This window comes from Phyllobates terribilis, unplaced genomic scaffold (genome assembly GCF_046119375.1).
Source record: "Phyllobates terribilis strain yellow unplaced genomic scaffold, ASM4611937v1 Scaffold_17__1_contigs__length_24005725, whole genome shotgun sequence".
Classification (NCBI taxonomy): Eukaryota; Metazoa; Chordata; class Amphibia; order Anura; family Dendrobatidae; genus Phyllobates; species Phyllobates terribilis.
This window is the reverse complement of record NW_027362777.1, coordinates 22,974,986-22,990,693: the sequence shown is the minus strand read 5'-3', so window position 1 is coordinate 22,990,693 and position 15,708 is coordinate 22,974,986. Positions and strand designations below refer to the sequence as shown.

Below are 15,708 nucleotides of genomic sequence, written 5' to 3'. Positions count from 1 at the left end.
CGAGTGCCTGGAGACAACAGATCCCACACTTGGACACTCCGAAGAGCTGTTCACTTTTCCATTTATAGATTCGGGTCTCTTGCCCAGTCCACTTGAGAGGGGCAAGAGGAGATCACATGTAGCGATGCCCAAATATTTGAGCAGCCACGGTCACACGAAGGCGACAAGTGTCACAAGAGGTGGACGATGAGGAGACACAATTGCCAGAAATTCAAAAGGAGGACCAGGGTGCGGAAGTGGAAGAGCGAGGACAGCAGAACACAGGGGGAGGGAGGCAGAGCATGCTAACAGGCAGGAAGAAGTAGTGTGGTGGCCGCAGACAGAAGGCAGGCAAACGTTCACCGTAACACCAACACGAAGGAAGTTGCCAGTACAACTGTTAGGTCTTCCCGAGTCTGGTTGTTTTTTAAAGACTCTGCCGATAACCACACAAAGGCCATTTGCACCACCTACCAGGCCAGCATCAGCATCAGGGATGGCAAAACTACCAGCCTGACCACCGCCACCATGATCAGGCACATGGCAGCAAAGCACCCGACTTTGCGGGCCGAACTCCAGGGTCCAGGAAGAGTGTCTGCGGGTGGCACCACCGCTTCTTCCACTGTTGTGCATGCAAGCCAATCACCTGTCCATGGTGCATGCGAAGATGCCTCCTGCCCTGCACCTGTAATTGCACACTCTCAAGTAGCAGGGTCAGGAAGCATGTCCACATCCTTGTACCAGCGCAGCGTTCAGTTGTGCATACCCCAGTCCTTAAAACGCAAGAGCAAATACGCAGCCAACGCCCCACAGGCCACTCTACTAAATTCCCACATTTCGTGACTGTTTGCGTTCGAAATGTTGCCTTTTAGGCTCATGGAGACAGAAGCATTCAGCAATCTGATGGCGGTGGCCGTCCCTAGTTCCCCAGCCGCCACTATTTCTCCCGGCGTGCTGTCCCCGCATTACACAAGCACGTGTCCCAAAACATTAGCCGTGCCCTCAATAATGCAGTTACCGTGAAAGTCCTCCTAACCAGGGACACATGGACAAGTGCTCGTGGGCAGGGAACGGTACATCTTGCTGACGGCACACTGGGTTAACATAGTGGAAGCCGGGACCCAGTCGGACCTTGGGATGGAACACGTCCTCCCGACGCCTCAGATTGCGGCCTTTAGGTCAATCAGGGTTGCCCCCACAGTCTACAGCTCCTGCATCTCAGCCTCCATTTCCGAAATGACCACATCAGTCACAAGCTGGAAGCACTGCCTCGGCCAAGCGGCAACAGGCTGTGCTGAAGCGAATATGCTTAGGTGACAAACAATGCTGAGTTGTGGACCGCTCTGAAAGAGCAGGCAGATCTTTGGCTCACACCGCTGAACCTACAGCCAGGCATAGTCGTGTGTGACAATGGCCGGAACCTAGTGGCGGCTCTGAGGCAAGGCAAACTCACACACGTACCATGCCTGGCCCATGTGCTTAACCTCGTGGTTCAGCGGTTTCTCAAATCCTACCCGGAGCTTCCGGATCAGCTTTTTAAAATACGCCGCCGGTGTGCCCATTTTAGAAAGTCACCTACAGCTTCCGCAGCCCTTGCCGTGTTTCAGCAGCGTTTGCAGCTTCCGGCTCACAGACTGGTGTGTGATGTCCCCACAGTGCAGATGCTGGGAAGGATTTGTGAGCAGAAGAGGGCAGTTGTTGAGAACCAGCATCAACAAGGCCGTCTATATTTAGTTCAGACTCCACACATAAGACCTCAGGAGTGGACATGGATGTCAGACATATGTACCATCCTCCAAAACTTTGATGACTCCAACAAGATGGTGAGCGGTGATGAAGCCATAATTAGCATCACCATCCTGCTTCTCTGTCTTCTGAAACGCTCTCTGCTCACAATCAAAGAGGATGCATTGCAAGTGGAGAACAATGAGATGGAGCAAGGAACCATACATGGTGATTACACACAGCCCAGCCTCATCTCATCCCAACGTGGATTGGGTGACAATGAGGAAGAGGAGTAGGAGGAGGAAGAACAGGCGCTAGTTTCCTGCGCTATAGACGGTACTACCTGCACAACTGTAATACCATCTGTTCAGCGTGGATGGCCTGAGGACAGAGAGGAGGAGGAGGTGGAGAGCATGGTCAGTCGTCCTCTTGGTGAGGACACGGAAGTCTTGCCTGTTAGCAGTCTGGCACGCATGGCTGAGTTTATGTTACGTTGCCTTTCCCATGACCCTCGCGTTCTCAAAATTTTGTGTGACAGTCATTACTGGTTGGTGACACTTCCAGACCCACGCTACAAGGAGAACTTTATATCTCTTATTCCTGAGGCGGACAGGTCTACAAAAATGTGGCAGTACCAGAAGGCCCTTGTTGCGGAACTATTAAAAAAAATTCCCATCTGAAAACGATGACGGCAGAGGTCACAGTTCGTTGGACAACCAAGGACTACAGGTGAGAGAGACACAACTCCAATCCAGCAGAGGCAGGGGAACACTGTAAAAGTTCTGGGAAAATTTTCTCAGCCCATCCCATCGCACAGGCCCTGAGGCGCGGGGTACTTTCACAAGGGGTGCAAAGTTTGGGAAGATGCTGAGGGAGTACCTTGCCGACCGTACCAACGTCCTCTGTGATTCCTCTGTGCCTTATTATTATTGGGCATCCAAGCTGCATATGTGAAATGAAATGGCTCTCTTCGTCTTGGAGCTACAGTGGTGGCCAAAAGTATTGGCACCCCTTCAATTCTGTCAGATAATACTCAGTTTCTTCCTGAAAATGATTGCAATCACAAATTCTTTGGTCTTATTATCTTCATTTAATTTGCTTGCAAGGAAAAAACACAAAAGAGAATGAAGCAAAAATCAAATCATTGATCATTTCACACAAAACTCCAAAAATGGGCCAGACAAAAGTATTGGCACCCTCAGCCTAATACTTGGTTGCACAACCTTTAGCCAAAATAACTGCGAACAACCGCTTCCGGTAACCATCAATGAGTTTCTTACAATGCTCTGCTGGAATTGTAGACCATTCTTCTTTGGCAAACTGCTCCAGGTCCCTGATATTTGAAGGGTGCCTTCTCCAAACTGCCATTTTGAGATCTCTCCACAGGTGTTCTATGGGATTCAGGTCTGGACTCATTGCTGGCCACCTTAGAAGTCTCCAGTGCTTTCTCTCAAACCATTTTATAGTGCTTTTGGAAGTGTGTTTTGGGTCATTGTCCTGCTGGAAGACCCATGACCTCTGAGGGAGACCCAGCTTTCTCACACTGGGCCCTACATGCTGCAAAATATGTTGGTAGTCTTCAGAATTCATAATGCCATGCACACGGTCAAGCAGTCCAGTGCCAGAGGCAGCTAAGCAACCACAAAACATCAGGGAACCTCCGCCATTTTTGACTGTTAGGGACCGTGTTCTTTTCTTTGAATGCCTCTTATTTTTTCCTGTACACTCTATGTTGATTCTTTTTGCCAAAAAGCTCTACTTTTGTCTCATCTGACCAGAGAAAATTCTTCCAAAACATTTTAGGCTTTCTCAGGTAAGTTTTGGCAAACTCCAGCCTGGCTTTTTTTATGTCTCGGGGTAAGAAGTGGGGTCTTCCTGGGTATCCTACCATACAGTCCCTTTTCAATCAGATGCCGACGGATAGTACGGGTTGACACTGTTGTACCCTCGGACTGCAGGGCAGCTTGAACTTGTTTGGATGTTAGTCGAGGTTCTTTATCCACCATCCGCACAATCTTGCGTTGAAATTTCTCGTCAATTTTTCTTTTCCGTCCACATCTAGGGAGGTTAGCCACAGTGCCATGGGCTTTAAACTTCTTGATGACACTGCACACGGAAGACACAGGAACATTCAGGTCTTTGGAGATGGACTTGTAGACTTGAGATTGCTCATGCTTCCTCACAATTTGGTTTCTCAAGTCCTCAGACAGTTCTTTGGTCTTCTTTCTTTTCTCCATGCTCAATGTGGTACACACAAGGACACAGGACAGAGGTTGAGTCAACTTTAATCCATGTTAACTGGCTGCAAGTGTGATTTAGTTATGGCCAACACCTGTTAGGTGCCACAGGTAAGTTACAGGTGCTGTTAATTACATGAATTAGAGAAGCATCACATGATTTTTCAAACAGTGCCAATACTTTTGTCCACCCCTTTTTTAGGTTTGGTGTGGAATTGTATCCAATTTGGCTTTAGGACAATTCTTTTTGTGTTTTTTCATTGAAGACAAATTAAATGAAGATAATAATACCAAAGAATGTGATTGCAATCATTTTCAGGAAGAAGCTGAGTATTATCTGACAGAATTGCAGGGGTGCCAATACTTTTGGCCACCACTGTAGCATTTTATCTGAGAGGGTTTTTAGTGCCTCTGGTGGAATTATAACTGATAAGCGCATCCGCCTGACAACTGAAAATGCTGACAGGCTGACTCTTATAAAAATGAACAAGGGCTGGATTGGGCCAGACTTCTCAACACCACCGAATGATAGCAGCGTAACATAAACTCAAATCCAGTGTCTTTTTTGGGAGATGCATTCCTATGCACCTCTTCACACCCACACATGGGTATACGCTTCCTGATTTGGGCTATTTGCTCTTGTCCTCCTCCTTATCCTCATCCTCCACCAACATATTACCAGGGTGAGCGTGGTCCATGATGCAACACCCACATAATTTTTTTTGAAGGGTGTTTATGATGCCCGTAAAAAAAATTTTTTATACAGTATGTTCATGTAAACCCCCCAGGGATAAATGTTTGTCAGCCCATACACTTAGTACATGGGCATTACAAGTATAGGAGACCTGCTCCTTTCTAATGGTAACATTTTTTTATGAGGCCCTCCTCCACATCTCTTCCAAAGGGCATTGGAGTGCCTCCAAATTTTTGGCAACCCTTGCATTCACTGCATAGGCAAACGCAATGGAAGACCCACTTCCTAATAATGGGATCATTGTTTTCAGGAGGCCCTCTGACCTCCACATCTCTTCCAAGGGGCATTGGAGTGCCTCCAAATTTTTGGCAACCCTTGCATTCACTGCATGGGCAAACACAAGGGAAGACTCACTTTCTAATAATGGGAGCATTGTTTTCAGGAGGTCCTCTGACCTCCATGTCTCTTCCAAGGGGCATTGAAGTGCCTCCAAATTTTTGTCAACCCTTGCATTCACTGCATAGGCAAACACAATGGAAGACCCACTTCCTAATAATGGGAACATTGTTTTCAGGAGGCCCTCTGACCTCCACGTTTCTTCCAAGGGGCACTGGAGTGCCTCCAAATTTTTGGAAACCCTTGCATTCACTGCATAGGCAAACACAATGGGAGACCAACTTTCTAATAATGGGAGCATTGTTTTCAGGAGGCCCTCCTCTAAGTCTCTTCAAAGGGGTATTGGGGTGCGTCCAAATTTTCAAAGGGATATTGGGGTGCGTCCAAATTTTGGGCAGCCCTGCCACTCACTGCATATGCAATAACAGTATAGGAGACCCACTCTTTAGTAATGGGAACAACAAAGCATAGCCGGCTAATGGTTCTCTAAGAATAGTGAGGGCCGATTGCTGGCCCTTTAAGAATAGTAAAGGTCGCCTGATGGCCCTATAAAAATAGGCTTTGTGACTTTCAGAGTCCCTCCTTCATAAATGAAACAGGATGTGTCTGATCATGTCTCACACACCACATGGCCAGATAAGGTTGTAAAATGTTAAAATGACATTTCCTGGTGAAAGCATTTGTCACGATTCAAAAGCACTACGTGTGAAAGATAGCCTATAAGGTGGAGGAGTATTTTTGTTTTTGGTTATTTATTTTGCCTTATATACAAGTCATTACCCTGGAAAGGATGTTCATTAACATAAATCCCAGGAAAATCCATTTTGTTTTTGTATGTTTTATTGTGAGTCCGTAAAAGTGGCGTAATAACTCTGACAACATTGTTGACAGCAGTGACCTGGGTGTCAGAAATGCTTCCAGGGGTCTTCCCATGCCATTTGAGCACTGTTCCCATCGATTTGGGCAATTTTTAGTCCCTCTTGGGGAGACACTGGAAAAAAGCTCGAGTTTCCCATAGACTTACACCGCGTGCAGAATTATTAGGCAAATGAGTATTTTGATCACATGATACTTTTTATACATGTTGTCCTACTCTAAGCTGCATAGGCTTGAGAGCCAACTACCAATTAAGTAAATCTGGTGATGAGCATCTCTGTAATGAGGAGGGGTGTTGACTAATGACATCAACACTCTATATAAGGTGTGCTTAATTATTAGTTAACTTCCTTTCCGTTGGCAAAATGGGTCAGAAGAGAGATTTGACGGGCTCTGAAAAGTCCAAAATTGTGAGATGTCTTGCAGAGGGATGCAGTAGTCTTGAAATTTCCAAACTTTTGAAGCGTGATCAGAGAACAATCAAGCGTTTCATGGCAAATAGCCAACAGGGTCGCAAGAAGCGTGTTGCCAAAAAAGGCGCAAAATAACTGTCCATGAATTGAGGAAAATCAAGCGTGAAGCTGCCAAGATGCCATTCGCCACCAGTTTTGCCATATTTCAGAGCTGCAACGTTACTGGAGTATCAAAAAGCACAAGGTGTGCGATACTCAGGGACATGGCCAAGGTAAGGAAGGCTGAAAAACGACCACCTTTGAACAAGAAACATAAGATAAAACGTCAAGAATGGGTCAAGAAATATCTTAAGACTGATTTTTCAAAGGTTTTATGGACTGATGAAATGAGAGTGACTCTTGATGGGCCAGAGCCTGGATCAATAAAGGGCAGAGAGCTCCACTCCGACTCAGACGCCAGCAAGGTGGAGGTGGGGTACTGGTATGGGCTGGTATCATCAAAGATGAACTTGTGGGACCTTTTAGGGTTGAGGATGGAGTGAAGCTCAACTCCCAGACCTACTGCCAGTTTCTGGAAGACAACTTCTTCAAGCAGTGGTAAGTAAGAAGTCGGTATCGTTCAGGAAAAACATTATTTTCATGCAGGACAATGCTCCATCACATGCATCCAACTACTCCACAGCGTGGCTGGCCAGTAAAGGTCTAAAAGAAGAAAAAATAATGACATGGCTGCCTTGTTCACCTGATCTGAACGCCATAGAGAACCTGTGGTCCATCATAAAATGTGAGACCTACAGGAAGGGAAAACAGTACACCTCTCGGAACAGTGTCTGGGAGGCTGTGGTGACTGCTGCACGCAATGTTGATCGAAAACAGATCAAGCAACTGACAGAATCTATGAAAGGAAGGCTGTTGAGTGTCATCATAAAGAAAGGTTGCTATATTGATCACTAATTTTTTTGGCTTTTGTTTTTGCATGTCAGAAATGTTTATTTCTAAATTTTGTGCACTGATATTGGTTTACCTGGTGAAAATAAACAAGTGAGATGGGATTATATTTGGTTTTTATTAAGTTGCCTAATAATTCTGCACAGTAAGGCTGGGTGCCCACATAGCGTTTTTCAAGCGTTTATGCTGCGGAATTTCCGCAGCATAAATGCTTGTGAAACGCTAGGTAATCCGCACCCCATGGTCCCCAAGGGGATTCCGCATGTTCTATGCACATGCTGCGGATTTTTCCGCAGCGTTTATGCTGCGTTCAAAAATCCGCAGCATGTCATTTAATTTTGCGGAAGCGCAGCGGAACTCCCGCCATTGACTTGCATTGAGACACATAGAAAACGCGACTGTACATTTGTACAAGCGGCTTCTATGCGTCTCTATGTGCGGATGGTACCCAGTTCTGGAGGAGAGATGACTCTCATCCAGACCTGGGTACCATTGTACCTGTGAAAAAGGAATAAAATAACAAATAAAGTTTATACTCACCTTTCCGAAGGCTTCTCTCTGAATGCCGGCATCGCTGAAGGACCTGCGGTGACGTCACAGTCATGTGACCGCAGGTCCTTCACCGCTCTGTCTCGCGATATGCCGGCATCCAGGAAGCAGACAGGAACGAGCGCTGCAGCCACGCCGGGGCCTCGGGGGTGAGTATAGTTTTATTTGTTTTAATTTTTACGGTTCACACTGTATAAATCCATGCTATTTGCATGGATTTATACAGTGTGACCTAGTTGTCAAGCACTTTCCAAGTGATGCTATCGCCTGGAAAGCGCTCGTCAATCTGCATGCGTTTTTTCAGCCAGGGAGATGCAGAAATGCTGCAGAAATTTTCTGCTTCATTTCTACATCGTGGGCACATAGCCTAATAGTTACCTGCATAAACAGATATCCTCCTAAAATAGCTAAATCTAAAAAAAAAACACTCCAACTTCCAAAAATATTAAGCTTGGATATTTATGAGTCTTTTCGGTTGATTGAGAACATAGTTGTTGATCAATAATAAAAATAATCCTCTAAAATACAACTTGCCTAATAATTCTGCACAGTGTACATTGGGCTCGTTGCTCAGGTCGGGCACCTGAGCATTCCAATGTGCTTGACCCGAGCATCGGGCACCCGAGCATTTTAGGGCTCGCCCATCACTAGCTCAGATATCTCGATGAAGTACAACTATATGTGAACCCCATTCACAGGGAACTGAGTAGCAATGGGTAGAGTATAAAATCCAAAAATGTAATCCAGAATGGAACTGTATTCATACAAAACAGGCATAGGAAATTTTGCTTATTGAGTCCCTTAGGGGCTATTGGATTCAGTATGGAAATCCACTCATTTTCCTTTTTTGAGGATACATCTGTTGTGATCACTACCTCTCAAATTGGGCTTAAACACCTCAATGATACAAAAGAAGGTCTCCGGTTTCACCTCGATGTATACTGTTCAGGTGTCTCGCTAATGAGGTGTCCCAACCATTGCATATATATCGACCAAATGCTCCCCCACTCTCCTTCCAGACTCCCTCTAAGTCGTGCCTACATAATCTAGGGGGCAGGTGCATGTGGCCATATATATAAGTCCTGAAGTTTTACAGTTGCAATAATCCCTTAAAAAAGGTATTACCCATGGAGAAATTCAAGAAAGATTTACATGGTCTCATGCAATTACATGTGCAACATTCTCCACATCTAAAGAAACCGCAGACTCTTCTATCCAGCCAAGTCCACTTGAGTGCAGGTTTTTAGTAGAAACTATTCACTAAACGGCCCCTAATTGTACTGACCCTTTCTGGAAGTTATTGTGGGAGTAGATCCCACAGCACCCTCAGGTCTGGGTCGGCCGCAAGTATATCCCAGTGTTTTCTGAGGATATTAAAGAAGTGGTCACTCTTATTGTCATAACTTCCTATTACTCGTGTTATGCCATCTTTTTCTTGGTGTCTTGGTTAGGTATGGAGGAGTGTCTGTCTCTCCCGCTTTTCTGCAAACTATCATGAGGAATCCAAAATGTACCAGGAGTACCCTTTTCCCTGAATCTGGTGTTCATGTCTATTGCCTGTATATTAAAATCTGTGACATTAGAACAGTTCCTTCTCAACAATAAAAATTGGCTCTTGGGAATTCCTTTTTTTAGGAGGAGGGAGTGGTGGCTATCCCACTTTCATAGACCATAAATAGACCATTAATGCTTGAAGGTTTATGGTAGATGAGTGTCCCTAGGGTCCCATCCAGTTTTTTCTTCATTAGTACATCCAGGAAAGGCAAAGGGTTATAATTAACCTCCAATGTAAATCTCAGGCCGACTCTATTGATGAGTTCTCTGACAAATTCAATAAATTGTTCACTCGTCCCTGACCAGATGATAAAAATGTTGTCAATATATCTATACCATACCCCAATATATGGCTGCCATCACTTATGATCATCCCTGAATATTGTGGATTCCTCCCACCAGTCCAGGAATAATTTAGCATACGACGGGGCACAAGGGCTCCCCATCGCAGTACCCCTGAGCTGGTGGAAGTATTTCCTGTCAAAAAGAAAGAAGTTATGAGTAAGAGTCAATTTTAGAAGATCCTCCATGAAGTCATTATGTCTGCTACACTCTATTGATCACAATTTCAAGAAACGTCTTGCTCCTCTCATACCATCCTCATGCGGTATATTACTGTACAAAGCCTCGATATCTAGTAAGGCCTGCTCCCCTACATGCATGTATACATGCTCGAGGGTCTACATGTAGGGGAGCAGGCAAAGGGAAAACCAATTCCAGAAGGATTATTCCAACTGTAAAACCTCAGGTGGTACTGGGGGAACATTACACTGTGTGGGGGCATCATACATACTGCATAAGGGGCATAATGGGGGCATTACACTGTGGGGGGCATCATACATCCTGCATAAGGGGCATAATGGGGGCATTACACTGTGTGGGGGCATCATACATTCTGCATAAGGGGCATAATGGGGGCATTACACTGTGTGGGGGCATCATACATCCTGCATAAGGAGCATAATGGGGGCGTATAGTGTGTGGGGGCATCATACATCCTGCATAAGGGGCATAATGGGGGCATTACACTGTGTGGGGGCATCATACATCCTGCATAAGGGACATAATGGGGGCATTACACTGTGTGGGGGCATCATACATCCTGCATAAGGGACATAATGGGGGCATTACACTGTGTGGGAGCATCATACATACTGCATAAGGGGCATAATGGGGCATTACACTGTGTGGGGGCATCATACATCCTGCATAAGGGGCATAATGGGGGCATTACACTGTGTGGGGGGCATCATACATACTGCATAAGGGGCATAATGGGGCATTACACTGTGGGGGGCATCATACATACCTCCTGCATAAGGGGCATAATGGGGGCATTACACTGTGTGGGGGCATCATACATACCTCCTGCATAAGGGGCATAATGGGGGCATTACACTGTGTGGGGGCATCATACATCCTGCATAAGGGGCATAATGGGGGCATTACACTGTGGGGGGCATCATACATACTGTATAAGGGGCATAATGGGGACATTACACTGTGTGGGGGCATCATAAATCATGCATAAGGGGCATAATGGGGGCATTACACTGTGTGGGGGGATCATACATACATCCTGCATAAGGGGCATTACACTGTGTGGGGGCATCTTACATACTGCATAAGGGGCATAATGGGGGCATTACACTGTGTGGGGGCATCATAAATCATGCATAAGGGGCATAATGGGGGCATTACACTGTGTGGGGGGATCATACATACATCCTGCATAAGGGGCATAATGGGGGCATTACACTGTGTGGGGGCATCATAAATCATGCATAAGGGGCATAATGGGGGCATTACACTGTGTGGGGGGATCATACATACATCCTGCATAAGGGGCATTACACTGTGTGGGGGCATCTTACATACTGCATAAGGGGCATAATGGGGGCATTACACTGTGGGGGCATCATACATACATCCTGCATAAGGGGCATAATGGGGGCATTACACTGTGGGGGCATCATACATACTGCATAAGGGGCATAATGGGGGCATCATACATACTGCATGAGGGGCATTACACTGTGGGGCAGTAAAGGGGTCCTGTACTATGAGAACAATACGTTTCCTCCCTTCCTGTCTCCATAGTTGGGTCGTATGTATCTATTACAGGAAACAGAACAAAACCCTTATGATTCTTATAAAGGGGCAACACAAGACCCCAAAAGAGTCTCCGTGCTGAAGGGGTTAATGCCACCTGCGCCCAGTAATGGGGTCTCCACATACCTCCACCTGCAGAGCCGCCACCACATATATGGCTGCTCTGTGCGCACAGGAGCTGTGATGAGGTCACAGGAGGGGAGGAGTCAGGGGTCACATGATCAGGGGCCACAGTGGATGCAGGACTCTGCTGTGCTGGTTGTCATGGTGCTGGATGAGCTGAAGTTTATGTGTGGGGTCAGAAGGGGTTTACAGTGTGGATGTAGCAGAGCCGCGTGTACGAGGTGTACGGAGCAGAGCCGCGTGTGTACGAGGTGTACGAGGTGTACGGAGCAGAGCCGTGTGTGTACGAGGTGTACGGAGCGGAGCCGCGTGTGTACGAGGTGTACGGAGCAGAGCCGCGTGTGTACGAGGTGTACGGAGCAGAGCCGCGTGTGTACGAGGTGTACGGAGCAGAGCCGTGTGTGTACGAGGTGTACGGAGCAGAGCCGCGTGTGTACGAGGTGTACGGAGCGGAGCCGCGTGTGTCCAAGGTGTACGGAGCAGAGCCGCGTGTGTACAAGGTGTACGGAGCAGAGCCGCGTGTGTACGAGGTGTACGGAGCGGAGCCGCGTGTGTGCGAGGTGTACGGAGCGGAGCAGCGTGTGTACGAGGTGTACGGAGCGGAGCAGCGTGTGTACGAGGTGTACGGAGCGGAGCCGCGTGTGTACGAGGTGTACGGAGCGGAGCCGCGTGTGTCCGAGGTGTACGGAGCGGAGCCGCGTGTGTACGAGGTGTACGGAGCGAGCCGTGTGTGTACGAGGTGTACGGAGCGGAGCCGCGTGTGTCCGAGGTGTACGGAGCGGAGCCGCGTGTGTCCGAGGTGTACGGAGCGGAGCCGCGTGTGTCCGAGGTGTACGGAGCGGAGCCGCGTGTGTACGAGGTGTACGGAGCGGAGCCGCGTGTGTACGAGGTGTACGGAGCGGAGCCGCGTGTGTCCGAGGTGTACGGAGCAGAGCCGCGTGTGTACGAGGTGTACGGAGCGGAGCCGCGTGTGTGCGAGGTGTACGGAGCGGAGCCGCGTGTGTCCGAGGTGTACGGAGCGGAGCCGCGTGTGTACGAGGTGTACGGAGCGGAGCCGCGTGTGTACGAGGTGTACGGAGCGGAGCCGCGTGTGTCCGAGGTGTACGGAGCAGAGCCGCGTGTGTCCGAGGTGTACGGAGCGGAGCCGCGTGTGTCCGAGGTGTACGGAGCGGAGCCGCGTGTGTACGAGGTGTACGGAGCGGAGCCGCGTGTGTGCGAGGTGTACGGAGCAGAGCCGCGTGTGTACGAGGTGTACGGAGCGGAGCCGCGTGTGTACGAGGTGTACGGAGCAGAGCCGCGTGTGTACGAGGTGTACGAGGTGTACGGAGCAGAGCCGCGTGTGTACGAGGTGTACGGAGCGGAGCCGCGTGTGTACGAGGTGTACGGAGCAGAGCCCCGTGTGTACGAGGTGTACGGAGCAGAGCCGCGTGTGTACGAGGTGTACGGAGCAGAGCCGCGTGTGTACGAGGTGTACGGAGCGGAGCCGTGTGTGTACGAGGTGTACGGAGCGGAGCCGCGTGTGTGCGAGGTGTACGGAGCGGAGCCCCGTGTGTACGAGGTGTACGGAGCAGAGCCGCGTGTGTACGAGGTGTACGGAGCAGAGCCGCGTGTGTACGAGGTGTACGGAGCGGAGCCGCGTGTGTGCGAGGTGTACGGAGCAGAGCCGCGTGTGTACGAGGTGTACGGAGCGGAGCCGCGTGTGTGCGAGGTGTACGGAGCGGAGCAGCGTGTGTACGAGGTGTACGGAGCGGAGCAGCGTGTGTACGAGGTGTACGGAGCGGAGCCGCGTGTGTACGAGGTGTACGGAGCGGAGCCGCGTGTGTCCGAGGTGTACGGAGCGGAGCCGCGTGTGTACGAGGTGTACGGAGCGAGCCGTGTGTGTACGAGGTGTACGGAGCGGAGCCGCGTGTGTCCGAGGTGTACGGAGCGGAGCCGCGTGTGTACGAGGTGTACGGAGCAGAGCCGCGTGTGTACGAGGTGTACGGAGCAGAGCCGCGTGTGTCCGAGGTGTACGGAGCGGAGCCGCGTGTGTCCGAGGTGTACGGAGCGGAGCCGCGCGTGTACGAGGTGTACGGAGCAGAGCCGTGCGTGTACAAGGTGTACGGAGCAGAGCCGCGTGTGTCCGAGGTGTAAGAAGCAGAGCTGCGCGTGTACAAGGTGTACGGAGCGGAGCCACATGTGTATGAGGCTTACGGAGCAGAGCCGTGTGTACGAGGAGCACAGAGTGTGTACGCATAGCTCCCAACCGTCCCGTATTCTGCAGGACTGTCCTGTCACTACGGTTCTATTTATACTCACCTCTCTGGTGTTGGGGTGTAGCTCTTCCTCCTTGGGGGCAGGCCACTCACTGGTCAGTAAATAAATTACATTATATTACACTCCCCTCTTCCTTTCATGAACAGTGAACCGAACAGAATGGTATAACATTAATAGCATCTTAAATGCTAGGGATACTCCCAACTGGACACATCTCCTATAAATGAATGGAGTATAAATCCCACAAGACAAAAAAATTACTAAAATATAAATTTTATTAAATTGCAATATAAAAAGAGAGACACATACAATTTGCTTAAAACAGTAAATAGATCCCTGGGGTAAGAATCACACGAAATCAGTTTGGCAAATAGATCTGGGTTCAGATGGTGTCATTAAGGAAATATAGAAAGTATATATGGAGACAGGCACTAAAGAGATATATCGCAAGTCCTCAGTCCACAGCAACAAAATCTATATGTGTAGGATATCAAGGTCCAAACATATGAAAAAGGTAAGCCACACTATGCTAATTCTGAGAAAAACATACATTATAAATATATGTGGCAAGGAACATCATCCTCCTTCAAATGAAATAAAGGATAGTGTAAGCTGTACATAATAGACTATCCCATAAAGTTATATGCCATAGAATTAATACAAATTATATGATACAAACTCCTAAATGACTCACCCATCTGTGTAGTAACCCCTATGCCGTACTGAGGCCCCGACGCGCGTTTCGCGTGTTGCTTCTTCTGGAGGCTGTGATAGAGCGTGTGGATCGCCATTTTTAAATGCCCAGGATAATTAGGATACCGGTGTCAATGCCGGTGTATGCGGCGCGTGCGAGAGTTAACGCCCCCCCGAGACGCGTCATATCCGGCCATTTCCTGTCGGGGCCGTGGGCCGGAACAATGCGTTCCAGTGACGTCAAAGGCCCACCTCCCCATCATACGGAAGCCTTAATGACGCGACGGGCCGGGGCTGGCCTGCGCACGCGCAGCTCAGCAGTAGACAACGTAGGAAGGGAATAGCAACTGGGCAAGTATAATAATACATACAGGCTATGCACTCGGTGACAGTATATATCGCACAACGTGAACACCCATTGTGTATACCATCAAGACATACGGAAATGAAAATAGCCATCATAAGTTATCCATCCATAATATTCTAATACCCACATCTCATAATCCAAAAAATTAATTAAATACAAATATATATATCTTCTGTATCTTCAATGGGACTTTTTAGTGTAGATCATAATATATTGATGGTATCCAGGATTTGACATGTAGGGGATTCATTTCGTCCATATTAAAAGGAATATGTCCAGATAAAGTTGAAATCAGTCCAATTATGGTCCGAGTATGTACCCAAAAAGCAAATATACTAAAAAAAAAAACCAATGAAACAAATAATAATTTAAAATCCACACATAAAAAAGGGAGAGAGAAGAAAACAAAAAAGATGACAAAAAAAAAGATCAATCTACAAATAAGGAGCAAAACTATTGAGCTCATTGAGACCCCTAGGGGTCACAGTATCCAGGACAGCTATCCAGCGGCACTCCAGCTGCGCCAAAATGCGCTTGCGATCCCCACCCCGACTACCGAGGTGTATCTGATCAATGCCTCTAAATTTGAGGCAAGAGGGGTCACAATTGTGGCGCAGCTTGAAGTGCCGCGGGACAGTCTTCAGTAACGTTAAATCAGAGACCTCACGTGCCGCCAGTATGGCTCGCACGTGTTCTCTCACTCGAACCCGAAATTCCCTAGATGTAAGCCCCACATAACTCAAATTGCAGGAACATTGGGCCATATAAATAATATGCGTGGAGCTA

General features: G+C 48.0%; 1 protein-coding gene across 2 annotated transcripts in view; it reads right to left on the bottom strand.

Moving 5' to 3' along the window:
• The window catches only part of LOC141176155 (uncharacterized), a 35,290-nt gene extending 23,601 nt beyond the window's left edge, over positions 1-11,689 (bottom strand). For both annotated transcript variants that reach the window (XM_073660153.1, XM_073660154.1), the window contains exon 1: positions 11,610-11,689. The gene's annotated coding sequence lies outside the window, so the exon portion shown is untranslated. The remainder of the gene's footprint in view (positions 1-11,609) is intronic.
• Between the last annotated feature and the right edge of the window lie 4,019 nt (positions 11,690-15,708).